Raw genomic sequence first — 12,076 nt, forward strand, 5'->3', positions numbered from 1 at the left:
TTGTATTTCTTTCTTTTTACGTTATTTTTCATTCTTTGCGTTGGTTTGGATTTTTTTGACTTAGTCCCATGAGCAGCCACGGAATTGGCCGACGGATATGCATATTTTTTTTATTTTTTCTAGTATGTTTTTGTACTTATAATAGTTGTTGGTCTTCACTCAATAACTATCCTGAACTTCTGGATGATAATCGTTTTTAACATGTTAATTTGAGGTTTTAGAAAATATAGTGCGTGCGGTTGGGGTGGAAACAGAATAACCGCATTGCGTCCTGTCAAATCCTAGCGCGCAGCAATGCGGTAGCGCGATGCCGAGCAAGGGGGAGGGGGGGTCGGGACCCCCCTACCCTCCCCTTGCGAGGCTGAGACAGGAACGAGCCAAAGCAGGCGATGACACGGCGTGCCGCGTCATCGCATGCGGAGGCGAGTCCGTCACATCCGTGACCCCACTATCTATCTTAGGGTTTTTAGGGTTTAGGGTGCGTGCGGTGGGGGCGGAAACAGAATAACCGCATTGCGTCCTGTCAAATCCTAGCGCGCAGCAATGCGGTAGAGCGAGGCCGAGCAGGGGTCGGGACCCCCCTCCCCTCCCCCTGCGAGGCCGAGACTGGAACGAGCCGGAGCAGGCGACGACGCGGCGTGCCGCGTCGTCGCATGCGGAGGCGAGTCTGTCACATCCGTGACCCCACTATCTATCTTAGGGTTTTTTAGGGTTTAGGGTGCGTGCAGTGGGGGTGGAAACAGAATAATCGCATTGTGTCCTGTCAAATCCTAGCGCGCTGCAAATCGGTAGTGCGAGGCCGAGCAGGGGGGGAGGGGGGTCAGGAACCCCCCTCCCCTCCCCCTGCGAGGCCGAGACAGGAACGAGCTGGAGCAGGCGACGACGTGGCGTGCCGCGTCGTCGCATGCGGAGGCGAGTCCGTCACATCCGTGACCCCACTATCTATCTTAGGGTTTTTAGGGTTTAGGGTGAACTTCATCTGTTTTTGTAGTTGAACTTCTTCTTTCTGTTTCTACATGGTTTATTTATTCTTAATCCTTTACTTCTTTTATTCGTGTACTTGAACTTCTGTTCTTTATTTTTTTGAACTTCTTTTCTCTTGTTTTTTAGGGCATATTTATGTATATATGTTTCTTCCTTTAGTACTGTATTTGCCATCTATTTTTGGTTTTGAGGATATTAGCTGTGTTGTTTTGTGATCTTATCTCACTATAATAGATGCATTCAAATGGTGCATTTATTTATCTACACATGTATTTACTATTTTAGCTATTGGGGGGTAAAAGCGTAAATTCAGTGGCGCTGCAAGTCCCACGACAAAGAGGCATTAAGTGACCATCTCCCTCGCGACCACCTATCAGAAAACTCCTCTCCCCTTGTCGCTCGCTCTCTCCCCCCTCTCCGTCGCTCCGCTGCCTTCCTCTCCTCCAACTCCCCCCGATTTCTCCGCCCCTGTCCCCTGCCCTCCTGCTGGAGTAACCAGCGCATGCCCCCGCTCCTATTTCTACCCCATGCCCCGCTCTCTCTCGCCCAGCCCGCTCTCTTCTGCTCTGAAGCGAGGGCGGCAACTTCCTGCGCGGTTGCAAGGTGCGTGTGGCGTCGTGGGGAGTGGAAGAACCGACGCGGATTCGTGCGTGCGGGAGTCGTCTGGAGAGGTACAAGTGCTTCCCCCCTCCTAATGCTTGCTTCTAGTTTCGCCAGATCTGTCGAGGCCTGGCTGTTTCTTCTGTGTGCTCTCGCGTCCGCCTCCCTCCCCCATCTTCTGATGGTTTGGTGGTAGATTAGGTAGGGTTCTTGTGCATGTGGTGGTTGGATTTCAATTCCCCATGGTCAGATTTGTTTGTGAGATGCTTGTGTGTGCTATTTGTCCCTTCATACTTGTGTGGATTTCATTTCCCCTTTGTTGATTTTAGCAGTCAGATGAATGTAAGAGAGGGTGTGGTGTGATGGATGGTTGTTGCTAGATCTAATGTTTTTAGCAGGTTGTTCTAGTGTTAGAAGTTGCATTCATCAAGGCGGTTGTGTTGTCATGGCTTCAAAACCTTCTCCAGGTATCTTAATGTAGTTGTATCTTGTATTTTAAATAGCATTATTCTCGTATATGTCTGCCCATATCTTCACTTAGTATTCATGTAGGACTGCCATTCTTAATAGTGTGAACTTCTAGTAATGGTTATGTGTATGCTTTTTACCATTAGTTTGAGTTAGTAGAGTGTTTGCTTACTTTGTAGTTGATGATTTTTGCAGGTGAAACTTTGTCACCAAGTGTTGTTGGACTTCCCAGATGTTTCATTTTTGTAGTTTATATCTTTGTTTTTTTTGTTATCATGTTGATGGCATTGATATTTAGTTTGCCTGTGAAATACTGTTTGTGGTCATGCTACATCTTTTTTATTTGCTACTTGCTTGGGTCACATAGTTGAACTTCTGGTTTTAATTATTGTTTGATTGTAATGAAATTTGGTTGAACTTCTGTTATGCACATTTTGTTTTACTGCTTTGTTATGTATCGTTGAACTTCTGGACATTCATGATATATGTAGTAGCCCCTCTGGTGTAGATTGTTTTTATATTTAGTTTGTAGATTTTTAGGTTGTTTTTTGTGTTTACTGCTTTGTTAGGTATTGTTGAACTTCTGGGTATTCGACATTCTTGTAAAAGTAGAAGTCCCTTTGGTGTAGGATTGCGGATTAGAACTCAGCTACCTTTTTACTTGCATTTTTTGTAGTTGGTGATGAGTTGAATAGTTCTGAAAAAAATGCCTGCGATCAAGATGGAGCTTCAGAGGTTAATACTGATGCTCCAATATTTGATGCGGCTAAATCACCCATTATCCCTTTGATTGTGATGGCCGAGGTTGCTTCGAGCCTTGAGAATTTTTCAAGCCTTGAGGATCTTGCTTCTGCAGCTCTTGCTTCACCTAGTATGTGAAACCCCCTTTTTCATTTGAAAGTTATTAGCCATGTTTTTTTAGCTTGTTCTTGTCGTTTGTTTTTGTTTTTGTTCCTGTCTTTTTTTATTTTTTGCTTCGATTTTTTGTGTTCTTTGCAGATGTGTCCACAGAGGAGGAAGCTGTGAACACCATCAACGATGTTTTATCTGAGTTGGGTTTATTAGAAACCCCTACTGCTGCTGAGGAGGTGGCTCCGTCAGTCAAAGGTTGTGATTCCGTTCCGGATCCTTTGTGCTATCTTCAGATGTCAGAGATGAAGTCGTAGTCTGTTGATGGCACTAAACCTGTCACACAACCCGAGCATGTGCCTCTTCAGGTTCTCCTAGAGGACCAAAGTAAGAGGAAGAAGCAAGAAGATTTTGACAAGAAGATGGCGGCCCGCCTTGAGAAAGGTTCTGATGTTCCTGGATCTGTTCATGCGGCTAAGCTCAATGTTGAGGAAGACATGTCGTGTGCTAGTGATGGCAAGGTTGTCCCTGTTAAGAAGAAAATCAAGAAGTATGCTACGAGGAAGCTAGTAGTTGGTGAAGTTACTCCTCGGAGGAGCCCACGTGCTTCAAGGCCTGCAGAAGTTGTTGAAGATGAAGGGTTAGGCCTTGGTGGTACGCCACGCCGTAATCCTCGTGTGCTTGCCACTGCCGTGCCTACACCTTCTCCGCTTGGTGCTGGTGCATCTGGTAAGGGTAAGAAATGCGACGTGAAGCGCAAGGTTCCACTTGCAAAGGTCAACAAGTGTGTGAAGAAGCGTTCTCGTGTTAATCCAGAGGACAAGGATGATGCTGATTTCAATGCTGATGATGAGGACAATGTCGATGATGATGCTGCCGCTAATCAGGTATGAATGTCTCATGTTTACTGTTTTTTAGAGCATTTGCCGTTGTTGCTGTAGGTTTATTGTTTTTAGCACTGCCTTGGCGTACATAGCTGACCTTCTGCTCCATCTCAATATAGACGAATAAATTAGCCGACGTGCTTTGCTTTTATGGTATCACTGCCTTTGTGTACATAGTTGGACTTCTGGGTATATACATGAAGAAATTAGCTCAACTTGTTTGTATACATATTTGATTACTGCCTTAGTGTATATGGTTGAACTTCTGCTTTTTAAATTTCCAACATTTTTGAAAGCATGTTAACTAGTGTTCATACATGGTTGTACTGCCTATGTAGACATAGTTGGACTTCTGAGATACATGTTTGATTACTGCCTTGGTATACATGGTTGAACTTCTGCTTTTGTAAATTTCCAACATTTTTGAAAGCATGTTAACTTCTGGTCATACATGGTTGTACTGCCTATGTAGACATAGTTGGACTTCTGAGATGTGGTGCGTATGTAGGAATTAGTGGAATTTTGGTGAAGCTTGTGTGTCTCATTGTTCTACCTTTTTTCCTTGTCAATGTATTTTTTTTAGTATCAGCTTGTGCTGCGGCCTGAGAGGAGGAAGAGAGGAGGCAAAGTGCCCGAAGAAGGTGCCAAGGAGGAGGTGAGGCGAAACGTTTTAACAAGACGGTTCGCTGCTCACTAGGAGAGGTCAAGACGTGTGCGAAAATGCTACAACATAGGCACAAGACGAGGGTTATCAAGGCTAGTTTTGGTTGTGTGTTTGACTTGAAGGTTGATTCCAACATTTCTTATCCTTTGATGGGCAAAATCTACACGAGGATTGACCCTTCAACCATGATTTTGGACATGGGTGAGGCGAACAAGGTTATACGTATTACAAGGGATGCTATTCACCATCTCTTTGGGTTCCCTCAAGGTAATCGTACCCCCCCCCCTAGGCCCTCGAATGATGGTTTCGATGATGCTGTTATGAGGTTGAAGGGCAAGCTTGGGTATGCTAGGAGTGACGACATCAAGACAAAGGATTTGCGGAATATCCTCGCTGAACTTGTGAAGGATGAGACGAAGGATGATCTTGCTCTGCAGGTGTTTTACCTTATTGTTTTCATGAAGGTGGTTATCCCTGGAACGTCTACACGAGTGTCTAGGGAGGCAGCAATGGCCGAGAACCTTGTGTTTGAGGACATGGCAGACATGGACTACTGCCAGTTGGTTGTTGACGATATTTGGAGTGCTGTTGTTAGGTATCAGCAAGGTACTAGCAGAGGAAAATCTGTCACAGGCTGTGCCATCGCACCGCTGCTTATGTATCTGGACTGCATTATCATTGGCAAGACGCCTAATATTGACTTGAGGACCCCTCGCATCAATTTCATGGATCAGGCCAAGCTTCTTGAGCTTGATGCGGCTGACTTGGTCGCGAAGGGTGATGATGACCCAGACAACTGGGTGTTTTGGAGACTCCCTGTGAGTGTTTATATGCATTATTCTTTCCTGTGTAGTTTAACTTGAACTTCTGGTATTGTCTCGTATATTTTTTGTTCCCATGTTCCTTCATTTGTTTTCTGACGCGTTGACTTTTGTTTTTGTATGCAGTGGAAGACACAGGCTGAGGTTGTGTTCTTTAGGGTTATTGAACGTCATGTTCTAACTATGCCTCGTTCTACCGGCCTAGGGAGTGGAACTTCCCCAAGATTTGAATTCTCCTGGGATGTTAATACCGGTGCCCCCCTGTAGATCCAGGAGGTTCTTCTGCTCGTGTGAGTGCTGCAGGTGGCGTTTCTTCCAAGAATTTGTTTGAAGCTGCCAATGTTTCTCTGGTTAAGATTGACAGTCTTCTTGAAACTTTTTGTGGGGAGTTGGCTCGTGTTCCTTCAACTGCTGAGCGTCTTAGTCGCATTGATGGGATTCTTCCTCCCGGACATGGATTTGATGCCGAGTCTTCGAAGGGGCTCTTATCTATTGAAGCTAAATTTCTTCAAGAGCTTCGTCAGAGCACTTCCCACCTCCGGACTAGCGTTGGGCTGTTCAAGGAAATGCAGGATGCTCGTTGCAAGCCTTTTGAAGATGAGGCAAGTGTTGTTGTGAGACAGATTCAGAGGCAGGATTCTGTTCGTTCGGGTCGTGAAGGAGGCCACGTGGAGCGTACCAAAGAGGTTTGTTTATGTTGGCTTTTGATATTTCTTTGCAATAATGTTCAATGTTAGCTTTCAGTTATTACTGTTTGTAGTCATAGGCGCCCATTATTGATTTCATGTGTCGTAAACTGTTTTTTAGCACAAGTGTTCCTATGTGACCTTCTCTGTTTATAGAACCTGAACTTCAACTGCTACAGCACCTGAACTTCCATGACTGGCCCTTTTGTGTTCCCTTTTGTATCTTAGAGGAGTTTGATATCTGACCTGCTATGTTTACTGTATTTGGACTTCCATTTATATGTCAGTTGTGATAGCTGACCTTCACTGATTATGCAATCTGAACTTCTGCTGATTAGGAATTTTGTTTTCTACATGATTTCTTTTTGTAGGCTGTTGATGATGATGCTAGGGTTGAGGAGGATGTTTTACCTGCGCATGAAGCTGCTCCTGTGCATGAGGCTGCCCCTGTGTATGAACCTGCTCCCGCTAGTGGCGTAATAGTTGATGAGGTTCATGGCAGTGAAAATAAGGTACCATTTTTTCTTGTCCATTTGTCTTGTTTGCCCCTGAGACGGACTTGCTGCCCCTGTGCATGAGGTTCAGTCAGCCCTTTGTAATGACTTTTTGTTTCTTTTTTGCAGTTGCAGAATGATGATGTTAGTGTTGCTCCAGAGAAGGTTGCAAACATGTCCATCTCAAGCACCGGCTGCTCCGACGGGGTGGTCTTGACTGAACCTTTTTCGTCCATTGGCGTTGAGGTTTCTGATGCTGAGCAGGGCAAGACAAATGGAGATATCTGATTCTCCAGTTGCTCCAGCTGCTGTTGGTGTCCTTCCCGACGACGCTGCAACGTCTACTGGAGACGATGATGAAGATACCGAAAGCGATAGTTATGGAGAGGAGGTTGATCATTCCAGTGCTGCCACTGGTATAGGCAAGGATCCATGAAGAGAGGAGCATGCTTCTCTCTTCTTTCCCCATCCCCTTCCCTCTTTGTTGTTTGGTTTAGTCCATGATATCCCCTGTGAACTGCCTGTGTGGTCTAAGTTGAACTTCTAGTTTTGTTGTTTGTCGTGTGGGTTGTAATGAATGTTAAGTGAACCTGTTTTGTATGTGGGTGGAGTTTTGTAATGCATGGGTTGTGATGTCTATGATGCTGTCATTTTATCTTTTCTGATGTAGCAGCTGAGATGTGCTTATGTTTTGAATGTTTGTGCTTGAATGTTGGTCTTAATTGAAACTGTCATGAATCTATGTGCTTTGAGTGTTGCTGTTAATTGATATTTTCTTTTTGGTGAGCAGATAGTGACCTTGCTGTCGTCCAAAAGAAGGTTGATGACTTTTATTACAGTGTAACTAGGCTTAGGAATGATCGTTCCAAGAGGTGAGTGCAGCTGCTCAATATTTACACCATCCATGTACCCCCTGTGAACTGCCTGTGGTTTCTTACCAAAACTTCCCAAATCTATGTACCTGAACTTCTTGTTTTTTTCTTCTCTGGTGCTGAACTTCTGGCCTCTTTTGCACTGTACTGCCTGTTGTGATATAGTTGAACTTCTGTGCTTACATGTGTTATGAACTTCCTGAGTTTCCTGCTGCTGAACTTGTTTTACTTTCTATTCGCTTGTTTTAGAGAAATGATTATGTTGCGAAACAAGGAGTGTGAAGCTTCTGTTCAAGAAGTCGCAATATCTTTTGGTCCTCGCGGAATGCTTACATCTAATGTGGCTGAGTGTGCACTCTACTGTCTACGTGCAAAGTACCAAGGATCGGATAAACTCATCCTGCCGTATTGGGTTTGTGTAAGTCAACCATACAGTGATTTGTTTTCTTTTTTGTTCCTTACCATTTTAGTTAAAACCTGTTTGTCTCATTTTTCTATTTTTTAATATGTTGGTGTTGTCTGCATTATTTTAGGACAAGATTTTTAGAGGTCAATTTCATTCCCGTGTGAGGAAGTACTTCATGGCGAGTGGTCCAGATAGCATGGATGCACATGATTTGGTATGCAATATCTTGTTCTTTGCCTCTGTATTAGTTTTGTAGTGCGATCCACTGTGTTAATACTTGTTTTATTTTTCTTTTGTACCGTTCTGATATTAATTCTCAGATTTAATGATTCATGTGTTTATGATGTTTCAGGTTGTTTTCCCTACTTTCGACCCGCCTGAGATTCCCGCTTCCATGTGTGGTGTCGGTCATTGGGTGTCGGTATTCCTTGACCTGAAGAATTCAAGGTTCTAGCTTCTCGATTCCTACTATGGACCAACAGATGAATGTGCGGTACGCCTGTTTCAGCGGATGACCAACAACATCAAGAGGCTTTGGAAGGATGCCAGCAATGACAGGGAGACACCCTTCAGTCCTCTTAGCATCGACCATTTCCCTCTAGATTGGATTGATGTCCCCCAGCAGCAAAACAAGTATGAGTTCGACTTTTTCTCTTTATCACATCTGTTTAACAATAGTTGTACTTAGCTGTGACGTGTTTAATTCGTTGGCTTTCTTTTTCTGTCCTAACACTATTTCTTTTACTTCTTTGATGGCAGTATCGACTGCGGATTCTTCATGCCTATGAATGTTAATTCGTATCATGACGGGGTTCTTGCAAATTATTCCCATGAGAATATCGGGGATATCAGGAAGACGTGGTTGTACTCAATCGCTTCTTCTAACCTGTTTGAGACAGACTTCCAAGCTCTGTTTGGCTACTACACACATAAGTATTTTTGGAACTTGTGCTGCTTACCTCCACTGCATCTTTTATGCTACCTGAACTTCATATTTTTCTCTGAACATGGACTTCTTCTTGATGTCTGGCTGGGCTGCTGGTTTTGGAAGGAGAGGAGCATTTTATTTGTACATGAACTTCATTTCTATCTTTTTTAATTTTGCTTGTGTGTTTTGTTTCAGTAATTTCTGTCCTTCCATTGCTTAAATGGACATGAGCATTTTCTTTTCTAATTGAACTTAGAGATGATGATTTCAGTTCATCGGTTTATCTTGAGCTGTGCCTCTGGTTGTGCCTAAACTTCATTTATTTTTTGACTGCAACTAATTTTTTTAGGTCAGCTTGAGTAGTAACCATGTCATCTTTATTAGTTGGACTGAACATTGTGATGTTCCTAAACTTCAGTTGTATTTTAATGGTGATGTTTTCTCTTCCTTTTTTCTTTGACAGTGGATCCGTTGGAGTTGACCGATTACCACTACTCATTCCTCGGGTCACAGGAATACCAGCCTAGGGAGGAACCGATGAGTACAGCTCCGATAGAAGATGATAGACCTCGGACTCTCATTCTTTCCAAGTTGGGGAAGCAGGCTGGTGGTATTCGTGGTACTCCAAAAACCCCTTGCTACAGTAAGGCTGATGCAGTCGAAGCAGGCGAAGCAGAAGTGATTTTGTTCGATGATGATTTTGAGAAGATTGCTTACCCAAAGAATGTTAAATGTGCTGCTGGTACTGTTGCTGGTAGAGGTGGGATGAATGCTGTGATTACCAGGAGGAAACCGGCAGTTGAGTCTGGGAATATAACTTCCTCCAAGAGAGCATCACGATTGCCTTTGAAGTGGCGTTCTCCTGTCGCTCCCCTGAAAAAATACATATACCCTCATCTATCCGAGGCCCGGAAGTTGAAACAATATGTGCTGAGTAAAGACGGTCTGGAGAAGTATTCTGAGTGAGTTTTCTTCTTCTTTAACTTTGTTGCTGCCAGAGATGCTACCCTGTGTCTGAAACTTCTGTTGTTGTAGTATGTGGGCTTCTGTTCATTTCTCCCTTGCCTTGGAGTTATAGTGTCTGAACTTCTGTTTGTTGTACTGTCTGAACTGCCGTTGTCGTAGTATCTGAACTTCTGTTTTATGTCTCCTCTTGCCTTTTGAGTTATAGTGTCTGAACTTCTGTTTGTTGTTGTACCTGAACTTCTAATATATTTTTTTACCATCCTTTTGTATTCTGCAGGACAAGCTACTTCATGTTTACCATCCCTGGGAATGTGATTGACCTCACAGGACGTGTCCTTTATACGCTTTTCAGTGAAAGGCAGCAGATGGAATATCTCATAAATTTGTGGAAGGATAAGCCGGAGACCTCTGAGATTTTCACTAGTGCTGACAGGGTTGTACTTAGTCCCTACTTCATACAGGTTTTAGTTCTTTGCACCCCTATCTCCTTTTTTGCCTTAGTTTTGTTGTAGTGGCATCTGGGAGGTGTTTTAATTGTGTTTTGGTGAATGCTCAGTACTGCCTGGAGTATGATTTCTATGCCGCAACAGTTCCAAAGTTTGATGCAGAAAAATCTCCTGGTCTCCTCCCAATGTTTGTTCGCAAGGAAGAAGACCTTCTTAATGCAAAGCTGGTTAGTTTTTCATAACTCTTGCTTTTTTTAATTTCATGTCCATCCTTTTGCTGAGTTTGTCAAGAAGTTTTTGTTCATGCCGGTTCTTGAGTACATATGCTTTATAGTTTGTGTTCACCGGTCCTTTCATTCTTTTGCAGTTTTTCTTGATTCTATTCAAGCCAATTGGCACAACGGCGCACTACAATGTGTACGTGGTGAATAGATATCGTGGGAGCATTGACATCCTTGATTCACTTTCTTACGCTAATATGGAAACGTCGCGGAGTTTCCACGGGGACTGCCAAAATATCGTGAGTGTTTCGTAGCCTGAACCTCCTTTCACATTCTCTTGTTTGACACGAAGTTTATTATGCCTTGTGTTGACAAAATATGCTGATGCCTCTATTTTGGTAATACTGCTTGAACTGACTGTCGTTTAGAAGTTGAACTTCTGCTATTTTGCTTAGGTGGATCTTATCTAAGTGTCGCTTTGTTATGTACCTGAACTTAACTATTTTGGTTAACATGTTTTTGACTTCATCTAATTTTGTTATTTCTGGCAGATGAAGAGATTTTTTGGGTTTCTCGAGGAGGTTACGGCAAGGCTACATACAAGGCGAGCAAGCAGCCTAACTGGGTGACTATTGCAAAGAGGCCGACTTTCATCGATGTTCCGAAGCAGAAGAGTAATTATTGTGGTTTCTTTGCCGTGAAGTTCTGCTCTTTGTATGATGGCGATGAGGTTGTTGAAGATTTTGGTGATGTGGAAGTATGTTCTGTCTTTGTTCTTGTCTCATCATCCTTTGATTATTCTTGTGTGTTTTTGCTGAGACGCTCCTGTTGTGGTTTTAGATATCCATTACTAAACCATCGTTTTCACCTTTCTTTGTTTGCAGGCTGCTGCAGATGACTGGAAGGATGAGTTCATGCACACTCTGATTTTTAGCGAGAAGAATGAAGTCATGCGTTCAGAGCTCCCTAAAGAGATCCAGTCCGTTGGCCCGTGAATGCGAATCATTAGTTTCATTGTAGATTTGATTTCGTACAGATTTTTAGGTTTGATAATGATTGGAACAATTCCGTAAAGATTTGGTTGTAAGAATGTTTTTAGTGATTTGTGTATCTATAGGTGCAGCATTATTACTTATGATATTGTGGACAAATGCATTTGGTGTGAAGAATGATTTGGCTTTGTGAATTTGAATGTACTGCGTCGTTTTTCAATATCGATGTGTTGAATGTTTTTGCCCCAACAGATGTACCTGAACTTCTCCCTCGGTTTTGGTTGAACTACTTGATTTTTTTTGTGTTGTTTATTTTTGGGCTCCCAACATATGATCGTAGACTTGAACTTCTGCTTTGAGATGTGGCTGGGCTGCTGGTTTCAGATGGAGAGGATATTCTGTGTTGTGTAATGTGTTGGTAATGTTCAACCCAACCAATATGTATGCTTTTGCGTAGAATCTATATTTGTTTTTTGTGTTTTTTCAAGTGCGAACGTATTTCATATGTAAATCTGTGTACAAATATTGTTGATGTTTCTTTATCTTTGTTGCATTGTACATGAACTTCTGCACGTATCCAAGCAGAACTTCACATTTGAACGCGTTGTCTTAGGGTTGCTAACCTTAGTTTATGCGGCGAAACTTTATTTTTTAAGCATATTCTTTTCCTACATCGATTTTACATACCAGAACTTCTTCTTTAAGCTGACATGAACTTCAAAACTGTATGATTATTTAGCTGGTTGCTCTTTCATGCAATACAACACCAGCACATCACTTCCTGCCATAACATAC

The sequence above is a fragment of the Triticum urartu genome, chromosome 3 (genome assembly GCF_003073215.2).
Source record: "Triticum urartu cultivar G1812 chromosome 3, Tu2.1, whole genome shotgun sequence".
Taxonomy (NCBI): domain Eukaryota; kingdom Viridiplantae; phylum Streptophyta; class Magnoliopsida; order Poales; family Poaceae; genus Triticum; species Triticum urartu.